The sequence below is a fragment of the Porites lutea genome, chromosome 3 (genome assembly GCF_958299795.1).
Source record: "Porites lutea chromosome 3, jaPorLute2.1, whole genome shotgun sequence".
Classification (NCBI taxonomy): domain Eukaryota; kingdom Metazoa; phylum Cnidaria; class Anthozoa; order Scleractinia; family Poritidae; genus Porites; species Porites lutea.
The window spans coordinates 34,584,198-34,599,984 of record NC_133203.1 but is presented as its reverse complement, the minus strand read 5'-3'; the positions used below and the strand labels follow the sequence as shown (position 1 = coordinate 34,599,984).

Here is a 15,787-nt window from a genome sequence, read left to right as displayed (position 1 = left end):
TTGATACACTTCCCTCCTTTTTTATAAAAGAATTAGTATCAGGTATTAAGTCATCCACATACTTTTTAGTTGCAGCATCTGTGTCATTTGTTGGTTGTTTTAAATGAATTATACCTTTATTATCCATGTTTAGATTATTAGTCATTTTATTTGTTCCATCAACGTGGAGATACTTCAATTCTGTGAAAGCTAATGGTGTTGGTTGTTTGGGACCCGCTGGAGCTGGCAGATTTAATATTCGATTATCGGCCATATCTAGATTTCCAATCATTTTTCTTGTTCCATCTAGTTTTAAAAAGACACTACCATCAGCTGGTCCACTGGAATTATCATCAACATATTTTTTTGTAGCAGCATCAGTATTAGCACTAGGTGCACCAACATTTCTTAGTTTTTTATTTATCATATCATAATCCCCACTTGAAGTAAGATTAAATCCAACTCCTGGAGCACCTTGAATTCCCCTAGCAAAGGGATGATCAAGAGATTGTTCGTTAAATATACCCATTTTAGTTATTAGTTTATATTACCAGTAAAGTTTTTTGCAATACGTTTTCTTGGTTTATCAACGTATAAAAATGAATACGGTTTTTTAGTTGCTGCTTTATAATCTTCTTTATTAACTCCCAACTCAGATGATATTCTGTTGGATTCCCTCGGTGATGGAAATTCATACAGGCAGTAATGAGAACAATTCAGCCGAATGTCCTTTGGAGTTTTATAAAACGATTGACTGAGGTACACCACCGAACAATTCTTATGTCGTCCTTGAATAAAATAATCTATTAACTGTTTCTGGTTTTTATCGCAAACGTAGTCATCGAATATCACAAGTTTTTGATTGTCTTCATAATCCATTTCTGATACTGGGGTTATTTCATTATTACTTACATGAAGTATTTCATATCCCAGTTTACTACTCAACTCCCTCATTTTCTGAATTAGCTTTTGATACTTATCCTGTTCTAGATTACGCGCGTAAAGATAAATCTCATCATAATACAGTAGTGGTTTAATTAACATATGATATAATAGATTAGTCTTACCGCATCCACTGTTTCCACAGATTAACATCCGAAATGTGTCTGATGGCATGTAAGGAAATAACTGTTTATATTTTTTATCTAGGTTGTTACTACTATCATAGTTTGGTATTTCCATTTATCTAATGATTAGATAAAATGGATGTTGAAGAATACAAAAAACTTGCAAGAAATAAGATTGAAGCTGATGCTTTGACTCGACAGGTGAGAGATGTAATAAAAATAACAAAATAGGAAAAACAAAATATGAGAGAGGGTTTTAAAGAAACATTTAAACCACTTATTAAATCTCAAGATAGCATTAAAAAAAGTATTGATGAGCAGCAAAACACAACTATAGCACAACTTAAAAAAAAACAACTTGCTCTTACTCAAGGTTTTGAACAGTTTAACCGATTAGCTGATATGAGGGAATTACCATATCCCAACGAAGAAGGTTGGGATAGAGATTGGTTACCAGAACCTACAATATCTAAACCAAGATCACCTACACGTTATAACATTGAAAAAAATCTTGACGTTGCTGATTTAGAAGTATTAAGAATTATGGATTATCCAAGACCAAATGATTTTTTTGATACTAACCCTGAAAGACTTAGAGAAATACATGATGAAGTAAAAAATGATGTAAAAGTTTTTACAGGAGAAATAGCTGGTTTGAAGAGAAAAAAACATAAAACAGAAGAAGACGAAGAAGAAATAGAAAGGATTAAAATGCAAAAAGATTTACTACATAAATACAAAAACATTCTTAAACTTTATTTAGATTCGCTTGAGTATCAAATGGGAGAAGGAATGATTTACTTTAACAACCCGCATCAACTTCTAGACAGACTTGAATTACTCGGTGGTTCAATTCTTGCTGGGAATAATGGTGTAATACCTGAGTTTTCTCAAATAGTACATCTTCTCAACCAAATGAAAGTGATCTAAAAAAAAAACAACTAGATAATCTACTAAAAAGTTATATAGCAATTATATAAAATGGAAGAACGAGCTATCCACATTTCCTCAATAAATAGGGAAAAAAGAGGAGTAAGCAGACCTGGTGATTTTACTATTAAGTTTAATCCATCTTTGAAACTTGACCCTGATAAGAAACACCAACTTGCTCTTGATCGACTATCCATGACTTACTCTTGGTACAACATTAGAAGTGATTATAAAAACAATACAATCAAATACACCCACGATGGATCCACCTGGCAAACAATTACTTTTACAGATGGAATGTATTCCTACTCAGATATTAATGATTATATTCATCAATACATGGATCAAAAAAATCATCACTCAACAGATTCAAGAGGAAAAAAGGAGTATTCAATCAATCTAACTTTTATTCTCTCCACATATCGAATTTTACTTTCAGTTAGTAATAACCATCAACTTGATCTGAGAGGAACAGAATTTGGAGGCCTAATTGGATTTGAAAAAAAAATTGTTACTAAAACAGAGTATGGAACAAAACTACCAAATATCACAAATTCGATTGATGTATTAAATATCAACACAACCGTAATAACTGATAGCATTGTAAATGGAATAAACACAAATACCATTGCTGTGGTACCAACAGACAATCTCACAAGATCTTATCCATTTACGTTTGAGCCTAAAAGACCTTTGTATTGTCCTGTATCTAGATACCACATTGATGAAATGAGAATCTATGTGACAGACTCACTCGGAAGACCAGTAAATTTTAACGGTATAGATTGGTTTATGACTTTGATACTTCACTCAATGTAAGCGGGGGCACCTACGGTTCCCCCTGCACCCCCCTCCCTTTATAAGAATGAAGTTAATTTTGGAACACCCCTTCCCTTTTTTGTATAACTATTAAATTAAAATGATGAGACAATCAGAGTTTAAAATGAAACTTGACCCTGAATTGGGTAGATATACAAGACGACATATTTATGGTGAAGGAATGATGGATGTGTTTAAATCGGTTGGTAAAAAAATATTTGGAAAGACAATGAAAAAAGCTGCTAAAAAAGGTGCTCAAAGAGCGGTAACAGCAGCTGCAACAAAAACTGGTGAACATGTTGGTAAAAAGGCTGGTGATAAGATAGTGCAAATGTTATCCAAAAGTAATAATAAACCAAAAGTTACTTTTAATAAAAATGTTGAAACAATTCCAAACAAAACAATGACTCAACAAGAGATAAATAAAAGAGTGAATGCAATTCTTAGTGGAGGTTCAACACGTAAGAGAAAATTATATAATTATTAAAATAAAATGAAGTCTTTTAGAAATCCAAAATATTTAGAAAGATATGAAGATGTTGTTTTTGACCTTGAACAAGCTTTAGCCGCACCTGGAAATGGTGCTCATCAAATTAAAACAGGTCATAGATTTGTTGCTGATAACACAGGAGAATCTACTCCTTTTGATTGGTATAACGCGCGAATTTCAGCAGATTTCAAAGTTAATCAGCTGGCTGCTGGAGCTGATATAGATGCAGATGGAGATCAAATAGGAATAGTAAATGGCAGTAGTTCTCTCATAGAAAAGTTATCCATCCTAGCAAATGGTAGAGATGTTTACAGTTGCAACTATGCTAATCATGTAGTAAATATTAAGAATTTACTTGAGTATAATCCATCTTATGTTGAGAGTGTTGCCACAAATGAATTTTACTATCTTGATACATCAAGAAATGCTGAAAGAAATAGATTCACAAAAAGGCAAGTAACTCACAGACGAAATGCAGCTAATAACGCTGATGAAGCAGGATTGATGATAGATGATGTTGAAGCTAATTATAACAAAGGTTTTGCAATAAGAAAAGCACTATTAGGCGACTCAGCAACAGTACGATGTGAAATTCCTCTTAACAGATATTCTTTCTTTGAATCATTACAGGAGAAACTTCTTCCAAATACAAAAATTGAGCTGAATATAGAACTAGAATCGGATAACAATCTTATCTGGCGAGCTGGAGGAAACAATTGTAGAGTTATACTAACAAGATTTCAACTATTTGTTCCAAGATTAACATTTAACTCAGAAGGACAAAAACTATACATGGAAAATTATCTTAAGCCCTACAAATGGGTGTACCTCAATGAACAGGTTGAGCGGTCAAATAACTCTCAACAGCAAACAGGTCATTTTAGAATTACAAATGCCATCTCAAAACCTCGCCATGTCTTTGTTTTTGGAATTAACACAGCTAATATTGATTCACAAACAGCAAATCCATTTTTATACAATACTTTTAATCTGCCAAACAATGCCAATATATCTCGCTGTTATCTCGAGGTTGGAAATGGAAATGAGTACCCTGATATTCACTTTAAACCAGCTAAAGATCCAGCAAGAGTTTTCAGAGAAGTAATGGGTTATGTTTACGCAAATAACGACTTTCAAGGTGGAACACTACTTAATAGAACAAATTTTGGGTCTTTGTTCCCGTTTGTTTACTTTGACTTGACAAAACAAAAATTGGATATAAAAGATGGAGTTACAAAATTATCGTTTCATTATGAATTATCTGCTAATCCAAACGCTGATTATAATAGCTACGCTTTAATACTTCACGAACGAGTGGCAGAAATCGAACAGCAAGGAGGAAAACTATTGCTTCGTGCATAAGGGAACCTACGGTTCCCCTATAACCCCTCCACTTGGTTACGCCGCATATGATTTAATATAAAAATAAAATTAAAAAATGGTAAATCCTTTTAATATTTATCCACCAGTAACTTTAGAAAAATATCCTTTTTTAAAAGAAAATAAATACTGTGAATAAATACTGTGAATAAACTTAACTCCACCACAAATAAAAGAATTTGGAGAAAACAATATTATAACTTTAGACTTCACATCTAATAAAGAACCTTTTAAAGTTTTTCTTACAAATACCCAAATTAAAAAAGTAGAAGTTGCAAAAAGACTTAATAAAAAAGTTGATTTAAAGTTCAGTACAACTCAGTTTAAAAAAACTTTACCTTATGTTACTAGATTAAATCATTCTTTGATAAAGCAACGAGCTAAAGACCGACTTGAGACTTTAAAAACAGAAAATGCTAAGAAAGCCAAAAAATTAAAGTCTTTGAAAACTAAACAAGGTAAAATTAATTTTGATACTATTATTAAAAATACATTAAAAAAATATAATGAACCTAAACCTAAGAAGGAAAAAATAACAGATTTAATTAAATTTCCTGAAATCAATTTAATATAAATATTATAATAAAAAATGACTACTTATTTTGAATACGGTGTAACACTTACAGATGGACAAAAGTCAAAATTGGCTTCTGCAATATTAAATAAATCACCACTAACTCTTCGGTTAAAACATTCACATCTTCGAGGTTCTGATGAGTTAATGTTAACACAAAGACAAATTGCTAAAATAAAAAAATCTATTGCTAATGGAACAGGATCAGATATAAAGATAAGTAAAACACAGATTAGACGTTCTGTTAAACATGGAGGAAACTTATTTTCTTCACTCGCATCTCTTGGAGCAAAAGTACTACCATATGCAATGAAAGGAATTTCAAAAGCTGTTCCTGCATTGGCAACTGGTGCTGCAACTGCACTTGGAGAACTTGGAATAAATAAAATATTTGGAAAAGGAATTACAATTCCCCCACAGTTTTTCCCATTATTACCACCTCTTGTAAGAGAATTTACCAAATCACAAATAAATCAAATTAACAAAGCTTATAAAACAGGTGGTCGATTAGTTATAAAACCAACTCGTAGGCAGATAGAAGGGGGATTTCTTGGAACTCTTGCATCTATTGGAATTCCAATGGCAATTAGTTTAGTATCTAAAATGTTTGGATCTGGACTGCAAGTTGATAGACGTGGATCATCAAATACAGCAAATGTTTACGTTCCACATCCTCCTCCACCCACACATGGTGAAGGTTATCCTTACTACCCACTACCCTTTATCGGTACATGGAAAAACCCAATTGGAATGGGAGTAAAAAAAAAGTCCAAGTCCAAAGGAAAAGGACTACTACTAGGAAAAAACAGCCCATTCAACTCAATTCCATTAATAGGAGCCATTTTGTAATTAAACCACTATCCAATTTCGACCTCATGGATTGGGTAAAGAAACTTGGTATTAAACATTTTAGAGGAATATATAGTCGTGATAGACTACCTCATAAGATAAGAAAAGAATGTGGAATAATCAATCTAGATGATATAACTGGCCCTGGAACACACTGGGTTTGTTATAGAAATATAGACAATGTAGTTGAGTACTTCGATCCATTTGGTTTAATAATGCCAAATGAAGCATTAAAGTATTTTCATACTTCTGGAAAACGAATAGTTTACTCAATGGATGAAATACAAAATCGCAATACTGTTGTCTGTGGTTATTGGTGTTTATATTATCTGTTTGAGAGACAACGGGGTAATAGTATTCTAAACGTAATACATAACCCACATTTCGATAATGACAACAGCGATTTCATACAAGGGTATTTTGGAGGATAAAAAAAATATTTAATAAATATTATTTTTTTTATTCACTTTCCGCCGGTGTATCCTTTAGTTGCTTAACTCTCTCAACTTTTTTATTTAAATCTTTAACACTATCAACTATTTCATCAAATTTCGAATAAATATCAATAAGACGATAAAGGTTCTTCTTTTTATCACTATTTAAATTCAACCAAGAATAATCCTCATCTCTGATTTTTACCCACATCTCACATTCACCAGCCATTAGTATTCTAGAAAGATCGTCATTTTTCTTTCTAAGAGTCTCAAACTCATTATTTATTTGTGTTCGTACATCTTTCTCAAAATCTTTTAATGTTTTAACATCCATTTTTTTTTCTATCTCAGAAAAGAATTTGGCTTCCATTTATTATATAAATAGATAATTTCCTTTTACAATTTTATTAAGTTTAATTGATTTCTCACTTATTTCCATAAGCAACTCAAATACTTGTATAAATCTAGTATCATTTTCCAATCTAGCAAAATCAGCATATTCAAAACTCATGTTTAGGTTATTGTATATCTTTTGAAGTTCACTTTTTAGAAAATTAGATCTAGTAGACATATTTATCTAAACATTATACTAAATGACAGAATCATATTGTATTGTAGATAAAAGAGTAACTCCTTGCACAGAGCCAAGTGGTTATCAAAAAGATAAAAGAGGTAGAACTCAATTCTATTGTAGATGTGCAGTTTGTGGAAATAAAAAAGTTAGATATGTGAAAACTGGAACAGCTTCTCAAACTGGAAGTGGAAAAAAGAGAAAACGAAAGTCAAAAAACTAATCAGCCCGTCTGAAGGGGCGGGCGTCTTTGATACCGTTGTTGGTACAGCAGTTGATGGATTTGTTCATTACGGTTTACCTTGGATGGGTAAAAAAGCAGTTGAAATGGGGCGATATGGAGCAAGCGAGTTAGTGAGAAATAAAAATCTTCAGAAGAAAGCTGTAAATTATGGAATCAGTAAACTCACTCCATTTATTCAAGATTCTGTTGGAACAGCAATGGACCAGTTATCAACAAAAGTGAGACCAAAAAATAAATATAAAACTGATAGACCAGAATTGGATGGAAGAGGATTTGATGTTCACAAATGGATTGGAAAACTCCCAAAACCAAAAGCAGGATGGACTCCAGGTTCGTATAAATATATGGGCCCCTACAATCCTCTAGACAAACAATTAAGTTATGATCCTGAAACTGGAAAAGTAACAGAATGGAAAGTCAAACCATATAACAAAGTTGATGAAATAGCAGCTTATCACGACATTTGTTACGACATGGGAAGAAACAAAGGTGATTGCGATAGAGAAATGGTAAAATCATTAGATGATATACCCTATGGTGAAATGCCAAAGTGGGGCTCAACTGCTAGATTCTTAATTAATACAAAACAAAAACTTGCACTTGGTTTAAACGCGCGTCGGCGTTGAGTAGTGATTGGTCTCAACAATTAGCCGACGAACTTCACAAACCAATCACAAGACACTTTCAAAAGAGATTAGTAGTCTCAAACGGGATTGATGATATCTGGGCTGCTGATTTGGTTGAAATGCAAAAGTTTAGTAAATGGAATAAAGGGATAAAGTATCTTCTAATGGTAATAGATGTGTTTAGCAAGTATGGATGGATTAAGGGATTGAAAGATAAGAAAACTGAAACTGTTAGTAAAGCATTTGAGGATATATTTAAGAGTAAACGTAAACCAAAGATGTTATGGACTGATAAAGGTTCTGAGTTTATCAGTAAACATTTCAAAGAGTTTCTGAAAAGAGAGGGAATTAAACTGTATCACACTGAAAATGAAGAGAAATCTAGTGTTGTTGAGCGATGGAATAAAACAATGAAAAACAGAATGTGGAAGATGTTTACTATGAATAACAACACTGTTTACTGGGATAAGATAGATAAAGTGGTTAATGACTACAATAATGCGAGACACTCTAGCATTAAAATGACTCCTCTTGAAGCTAGTAAAAAGAAAAATGAAAGTAAAGTTTGGTTTAATTTGTATGGTGATTCTATTTACGTAAAACCTGGTAAACCAAAGTTTTCTATTGGAGATAAAGTTAGAATTTTAAAATATAAGAGAAAGGTATTTGATAAAGGTTACACACCAAACTGGACAGAGGAGATATTTGTAATTGATAAAATTCTTCCAACAAAACCTGTTACGTATAACATCATTGATTTGACAGGAGAAGAGATTAAAGGTTCTTTTTACGAACAAGAATTACAGAAGCAAAACAGCAGACTTTTAGAATAGAAAAAATTATCAGGAGGGATAATAAAAAGAAAATGGCATTAGTAAAATGGAATGGATATCCTGATAAATTTAACTCATGGGTGAGTTCTAAGGATTTGGTTGATTTTTAATATAAATTTTGTATTAAAAATAAATCCTATAATTACTCAGTTTCTTCTTTATCAGAAATAACTAAGTCTTCAACTACTTGCTCAGTAACCTCTTCATCTTCCTCTTCATCTTCCTCTTCATTTGTTAGTAAAGACTCCCTAGGTTTTAATGGTTTGACAAAGCACTCATGTACTTTTATTTGTAAAGATGTTACAGTTTTACTTATAAAGATTCCTTCTATTATAAGTGCCATTTTAACATTGCAGTACTGATCAATATATTTAAAAGGATTTAAATCTTTCTTTCCCTTTGTTTTAAATAGTGAAAGAATTTTCTTAGATTTTTCTGAGTAAATCAGTTTTGCGTAAAGAACTGGTGCGGATGAGGGGTCTATTCTTGTTTTTTTCTTTCCTTTCTTATCTGTATATTCTTCTTGTTTGAAATAAAATGGTGAAGATAGAGTTGATGCTAGATCTGCACCGTATTCATTCTCTAAATGTTGCTGAGAGAAAGTTGTTACATTATTACTAACATCAAAAAATGCTTTTTCTTTACTATTTGGCTCACTATCTTTAGCCCAAAGACATACAGGCATACTATAACCTATTAACTTGTTTGTTTCTTGATTTTTCTTTTCGCTTACACCAAAGCTAAAAAGAACTGGAGTTTCAACTACCAAAGCTCCTTTCTTTCTATTTGGATATTTGACTTCAATTGGGATACGTTTGTATTTGATCTTGCTATCTTCCACTTTGAACTCTTTAGCTTCATTAAAGATAATATTGTCGGTTGTAAGATTTTCGTAACTTGATAACATCATTTTATTAATATTTAGTTAATCTTTAAATCTTTTTTTCTGGCCAGAGTAAATGGACAGACCAGAAATTACTCGATTCAGGATTAGTATAAGTTAACTCCCCCTGCTTATTTTTAATTTTTTTTTAGCTCTAGCAAGATATCTATCTCGTCTATCTTTGTCTTGGTGAATAGTATAATCTGGATAATTTGGTGAACCAAAATGAACTTTCTTTCCACTAGGAAGTGTTGCCATATATTTATTATTTTTATGTCTAGAGTAATCAAGAGATTGTGCACCAAGTTTTATAGCATTTTTGGTTAACTTTTTGAAATCTTTACCAGTAACAACATATTTATCATCATCAGATTGATATGAATCTTTTGGATTATAATCTGGATCCTCATCATGATTATATCCATCATCAACTATAAAATCCAAATCTTCCTTTGTAGGAATATCTTTTTTGGAAGTCATTTTATTATTTGATTAGATAATTTTCATATGTTTATATTTATCTTTATAATTATTAAGTTTCTATCAACTCCTGGAATTCCATCCCAACTCAAATCATAATCAATCTTATTATTAGGTCTTCCTTCAAATTTAGAAAAAACAACAAAAGTAATTAAACTATGATAAATATTTGGATCTAAAAATTGTAATTTTTTCTTTTTATCTGTTTGTTGATTAACTACCTTTCTTTTCCACTTTTCTATTTCTGAAAGAGTTATTGGTCCTTTATCTAAATCATCTAGGTTAATTTTTTTTTACATCGTTGTATAAAAGTTGTCTTAAGATATATCTATTTCTTATTATATGTCTAAATGGAGGTGTTTCATCAAAATCTTCATATACATATAATAATTCAGGAAAAATATTATCATCTTCAAAATCAACTCCAAGTAATTCAGGAAAAATATCACCATCTTTAAATTTAAGACCAAGTAAAAATTTAACATTTTTTTCATAAAATATTTTATTTTTAGGATAAAGATCATCATCTTCAAAAGTAATTCCATATCTATAATATCTATCTAATAACTTAAAATAGTCAATTTCGTCTAATATTTCACCTTTTGATTCATCATCATAAAGATCATAGTATTTATATATAGAAAACATAATTCTTTGATAAGGATGATTTCTTGTTAAATTATTAATTAATTTTAAATCAAAAGGCTTAATTTCCCAGTTTGATTTTATAATAAGTTCATTCATTTCAGGGCAGCATATAATCATTTTTATTTAATAACTATATTTTTTTAAGTTAATTTAAAAACAAAAAAAATCTAATGAATGATGTTTAAAAAATGGAATATTGTTTATCCTTCAAAAAAAGTTTATAATGAACTAAAAACTATTGAAAAAAATATCAAACCTTTTTATATTAAATTACCTAATATTTCTTCTTATCATTACACACCTTCTTTTTATAGAGATATTAATACTCTTAATAAAATAGAAGAAAGTGTAAATAAATTCAAAAAAACTAAGCTAATAGATAGTGAATGTTTTTTTCATGAAGAATTTCCAGCTATATCTTCATTTATTTACGAAGCATATTACTACGAAGATTCAGTTAGAAATTCTTCTGATAAAAAATTTATAGATATAGCTAACAATTTATTTAATAAAATAGATTGTTATAAATCTATGGATATATTTAGTAAAGTAGTAATCTTATAACAAAAAAAATGTTATAAGATTAAATTAATCACTATCACTATTGTAGATAATATCATCAAACTTATAATTTATTAGTTCGTAAAACTCTCTAAAAATCTCATATTCCTCTAGAAAATCACCATAATAATCATCAGACTCTAAATAAGTTTCCATTAAATTAAATTAAATATAATATTTATATTTATAACATCATGCTCTTTAAACTCAAAAGAACTCATATCATAGAGATAGTTTAGTTCTTGAGCTTTCAAAAACTTTCTTATCATATACAAGCTCCTATCAAATTTATTAGAAAGAAAAATATTACTACAATATACAATTTGATCAAGGTCATAATATTTATTCTTTATTTTATTAACAAGACTGTCTAATGATTTATCATTAGAGGAGATATTCATTTTTAAAATCCCTTGCATATTCTGGGATTTTATTAGTTTTTTTAATGCAATTCTGATAATTCGAAGAGTACGCCAGGACAACCATTTCTATAACTACTTACATCACCGGAATTTTCAGTTTTAAAACGCCTTAATCGTAGTTGCCATTGTATTGGTAAAGGATTACATAAATAAATTTGTTAGAGAGAAGTAAATACTTCAAACGTTTATTCGTTAGAAACCGGAAAATAAATGCGCCTGTGTTGTTGTTAGACACAGGCAAATTAATGCCCCGGTGTATTTTGAGAGACATAGGCGAATTAATGCCCCAGTGTGTTTTGTTAAACACAGGCAAATTAATGCCCCAGTGTATTTATTAGACACAGGCAAATTAATGCCCCAGTGTATTTGTTAAAAACAGGCAAATTAATGCCCCAGTATATTTCTTAAACATAGGCAAATTACGGTATTTGTTAGACACAGGCAAATTTAACACCCCAGCGTATTTGATGTATTTTTTAAACACAGGTAAATCAATGCCCCAGTATTTGTTAGACCCAGGCAAATAAGGATCAGTTCTTCTCTTGAAATATTACTCAGCATGCCTATATATTTTATTCTCAAGTTTACAGATATTTCCTGAGGAAAGATCCAGATTTTTTGTAAGCCGGCTTATATTTACACGTGTCGGGTTTATAACACACAAAGCTTAACATTTCTTCGAGTAAAATGATTAATTGTCCTGTTCGAATTCCCTCGGCTTTATTGATAGTAACGCCATAATGTTTAACAGTTTCATTAGCGACTGAGCTGGTCCTCATAACCACCTCTGAGCTTCAGCGAACATTAAGATCAAGACGATTAGCATCTTTATAGCGCCACGTCTTCGACATAACAGTCAGCTCGCATTTATAGCTAAAACGTTTTCTTTATGCCAAGATTTGTAATTACTCACCTTGCGGCCGTGATAATAATTATTAACCTGTTTCAGTGAAGATCACAAGATAGCCAGTATGTGCACAAGCGAAACTTAAACGAGATAAAATTCGTCTCGTATGTACGAAAGCCGAGAAGGGCCTTCCGACTTCCGACTTCCGACTTCCGACTTCCGACTTCCAACTTCCAACTTCCAACTTCCAACTTCCGACTTCGGAATTTCCAATTGCGCGAGATTGCGGCTGCTTAAAACGGAGTGAGTCGGATTGAAAAGCTTGCTAATATGGATGAGGAGTTGAGTTGAATTCTGTGTGTTAATAACCTTTTTGTATTTGGGGTATTTTCGACATATTTACAGTTAAACATTCAGACTGTCGACTGGGTTTCAAAGTAACAGTTAGAAATAGCATGTTCTCATACACAGGACACACGTTCATGCTTTCCCTGGCAAAAAAAATATCTAATGTGAGATAATAAAGGCGGTGGTTTTGAAAGATAATACAACACCGACAGAAAACAAAACTGGATGGATTTAAGCTAAGATCCTGTAGGAAAGTCACTGACCTTGGCGTCAGCACAAGGGATTACGTGAACTAACTAATTGTACGTGTAAATGCTGGGACGTAACAATAAACTGACGTATACATCTTGATATAAAATAGAGACAAATTTATTTGTTGGGTCGGTTGTAGTTGTGGAATAAAAATGTCTCCGCACTTATGCTTGTGCCGACAGTGTCAACAAGCATTTGAGTCTCCCTGCAGCTGTTTTATTTTGAACTCCGAAATAACATGCAAAGCTCTTCCACTAAAGAGGGAGCTTTGCGTGGATCAGCTTTATACCGCTTGTGCCCGAGTGTTTGTTTCAAAATAGAGAGATTTTTTTGCAAAAGGTTATTCTAATTTGCACCTTTACTGTGGCCACTAGTTGTATTCATATAAAACACCCTGGTGAATAATAATATGCTCATTTGAATCAGTTCTTAACCGTGTTGTCACCGTGACATCATTGCATCAAAAAAGCTTGCTTGTTAAAAAGATTATGCTTCTCATTTCAGCTCAGCGTTTTCCTGGAAGAACACTGTGTTGAATTGAAAAGAGTTTTTGAGAAGCATAAGGTTGGTTTATAAAGTCCAGTTAATCTGTTATAAAACGTCGTGTTTCAGGCGTGGGATTCAAATTTGTCTCCTGCCTCAGTCACGCAAGCTCCCGCCTCTCCCCCGGGGAGGACGGTAAAAACAAAGGTAGTACCTTAACAGATAAGCCCTTTGCAGCTAGCCATTCACGTGGTACAAAACCGCCGTGCTGGAGAGCAAAAGTCGCACTGGGACAAGACAAACAGAGAAAATTACCATTTACAGTTATATATGCTCCTGTGTATGTCTTTTGTTTGTCTTGTCCCAATGCGACTTTTGCTCTTCAGCGTGGCGGTTTTGTACCACGTGAAGAGCTAGCTGCAAAGGGCCTATTCAAGGTACAGGATGCGCAAGATGCCGAGTAACTCATTTCTTGGCCTATTGGCAAATAATAAACAACGCAAAAGGCGGGATGGGCAATCAGTGAGTCTTACAGAAAATGTTTGCAGTGCATCAGTCAAATCCAACTGCGCCGTGCCCCCTCCCTCCCGGGCTAACTCCTGGGCATTAGCACCTCTTTTTTCCTTGGATGGGAAATTCCCGGTGGCTGGGACATTTGAGATCTCAGGTAAATTAAGGCATGGGTCAACAGCAATTTTCCTGTAAAAATGAGGGGGGTGGTCTATAATATGAATGGTTTATCATGAAGCAGAAAATACCAAAAAATATTACACAACACCAAAATTGATGCTTTAAAACAGACCAAAATTATGCAAATTAGGTCACGTGACCTTACAGCTCCTCAAAGTTTGAAAATATCTTTAAGAAAAAATGGGCACACTTTTTAGTAAGAGTTATCTTACTTTACTACCCTAAGAAGGTACAAAATATAAGCCGCTACAAAACTGTGCTTGGCACCTCTCAAATATCTCATCTATTTTGAAAATAAACGGGTTTTTCGACTAGTACCCAGTCTCCCAATACAAATGTATCATTTTAACGTGCCTTTCCTTTGAAAACTCTTGACTTTGCCAAGCGCAGAAATGACATACTTAACGGCCTTAAAATTATGAAACTAGTAGAAAAATGAAGGAAACAAGAAAAAGTGTGCCCATTTAAGTTCAAGGGTTTGTTTGGGCGTGGCGTGTCACGTGACCTTATTTGCATAATTGGAGCATACCAAATAGATAAAAACTAGCCGTTTATGTGCCTGACAAGTTTTCAGCTTGCCACTGCTAATGTATCGAAAGATAGACCACCCCCCTACTTTTTGACTTAACACCTGGGGACCCATGCCTTAATTACCTTGAGATGTCAAATGCCCCGCGGTGGGGACGAAAAAAGAGGGCAAATGCCGCGTCCTCAATCCACACTGTAGCAGTGTTCATTGATCGCGCGGTCGAATTATGGTGTGTCAGTTAATGTCTGCCTTTGTAATAGCGCTATTCTTACTAAGCCGCGACAAACCATTTATCATCTTTCTTTTATGAAAGTTCGCGGTAAGAAAGTGCCATAAAATTGAAATCAATAATAATGCATGAAGCGATCTGTTCTGAATTGTTTTAATAATATGAAAGGAAGCTCTTCAATAATTGATCATACATGATCATAGGATTAAAATCATTACGCCTAAACTTTAGTCAAATCCTAGATCAAAAGAAATTGAATTCATCAAGGCAATAGCTCCCGATTTCGCAGTACAAGTTGTGTCTTGACATTTAGCAATGAAAAAATGCATGCACAAAATCGGGAACACATGCCTCTAAAAACCTCTACAAGTTTTTCGCGTTCTTGATAGAAGAGATAAAAAAAAAGGCAATAAAGGATTTTTTTATGTAATAAAGAACAATAACTATCCAATGAATCACGTTCACAGAAAAATTGTGCCACCTGACCATGTTTTCCCTTTACTTGTCGTTTATTACTCAATTACTCAATATATTATATCTTTGCCACAAAAGTAATAAGTTGCTCCATGTCTCTTTCATCCTCATGATTTATTTCGCGAACAATGTATATGCGGCCATT

General features: G+C 32.6%; 1 long non-coding RNA gene across 1 annotated transcript in view; it reads right to left on the bottom strand.

Moving 5' to 3' along the window:
• Positions 1 to 12,800, bottom strand: part of LOC140931015 (uncharacterized) — a 28,541-nt gene extending 15,741 nt beyond the window's left edge. Inside the window, exon 1 of the long non-coding RNA XR_012164916.1 lies at positions 12,731 to 12,800. This is a non-coding gene — a long non-coding RNA (uncharacterized lncRNA). The remainder of the gene's footprint in view (positions 1 to 12,730) is intronic.
• Positions 12,801 to 15,787: the final 2,987 nt, after the last annotated feature.